Genomic DNA, 1495 nt, shown 5'->3' on the forward strand with positions numbered 1-1495 from the left:
AGAAGACTGGTGTGTGTGCAAGCTACAGACGCTGAGCCTTTTGGCTCCATGACCGGAGGAGGAAACCTTTCCTCGTATCACCCCCAGGTCCTTGAGATTTCTAATAAACGTTTAGGTGTGGCTGATACTGCTGAATCAAGACAACCTTCTGAGTTTCTGTACAGCCCTGCTTTCTAGTAGTTGTTCAGTGAGCTAAGATTTGGGATGAACTAAATGTGCCACCGGTGTGAATGGCTGTACTTCTGTTGAAGCTTTGGCTTTGCAGCAAGTGAGAATTTTATTTGTAATTACATAGAGTGTTTTAGCAAGATGCTTTGTAGAAGCTTTTCCACCAGGAAAAAAGAAAAAAAAAAGCCATGTAGCAAAAGATGCACAGGTAGGCAAGCCGGGAAATACCTTGAATTTTTAGACCCACAAATATGCTGGACTGCAAATGTTGCATGACAGGAAAGACTGAAGTAAGTTTGCAATGCTGGGAAGTCATGAGACATAGAAGAAAATAAAACTTTGTCATCACCCTTCCCGCCCTTGACTCTCCGGGTTTTTTTTCCAGTTGCGATGCTAAGCATCTTCAGCATCATCTGCTTCTACGGAGCAACAGCATCACTTGCAAACAGCATGTTTGGGAAGGATCTCATGATGATGGGACCCCCTCTGTTCACAGTAAGAGATTTTTTTCCTGATGGTGTAGCTTCCCTGGTCAGGAGGGATATCCTGGGGTCTTTGGTCTTACCTAGGGGAGTTGAAATTTCCGTTGAACGTCCTTCCTTTGAATCCCTTAGTGCCATTTGAAATCCCAGTCACAGCATTTCTGTAGGGAGCTATGAGCTGAAAACAAGCTCTCCTCCATTATGAATAACATGTATGGAAACTCGGAGAAAGGGCAGGGACATTTACAAAACTCCCACCTCGCTCCAAAATGCTTATCTCCATGGTCCTGTGGAATTAGCCGTCTCCAATCCAAGAATTATTGACAGACTGAAGTTTTAATGGCCATAACCTTCGGGGCAGGGAAGTAGGGAGTTAAATGTCTCCCAAAGTGGATGGCAAGAGCTCCCCACTGTATCTGTTAACTTTAAACTTTTTCTACCACCTTGTATGTCTGACCAAGGCAGTTCCACCTAACTGGGTTGATTGACCTGGCAGCTCTAATAGCATTAAATCAGCATTTCTAGCCATGCAGACTCATGAGAAAGCACTTGAAACTTGATCTTACTCAAGTTCCTCTGGATTTAAGATTCCCTAGCAGTTTCCTTAGGTCATTTTGGAGAGCAGTTATTTCTCCAGGAAGCAGCCACTGTGCCGGGTGGGATCACCTCCTGTAATTTTAGGCATCAGCAGTTCAAATGTCTGCACCTGAGCTAGTCTCTTTGACTTTATTACCGGGACAGAACTAATCACTTCTGCCTTGTAATTCATCTCACCTTCTTTAGGTGAAGCGTCCCTAGAAGTGCTGCCTCTGCCCTTTGACTATCAAGGGAGCGTGGCACAGTGA

This window comes from Fulmarus glacialis, unplaced genomic scaffold (genome assembly GCF_000690835.1).
Source record: "Fulmarus glacialis isolate BGI_N327 unplaced genomic scaffold, ASM69083v1 scaffold10135, whole genome shotgun sequence".
In the NCBI taxonomy this organism is placed as follows: domain Eukaryota; kingdom Metazoa; phylum Chordata; class Aves; order Procellariiformes; family Procellariidae; genus Fulmarus; species Fulmarus glacialis.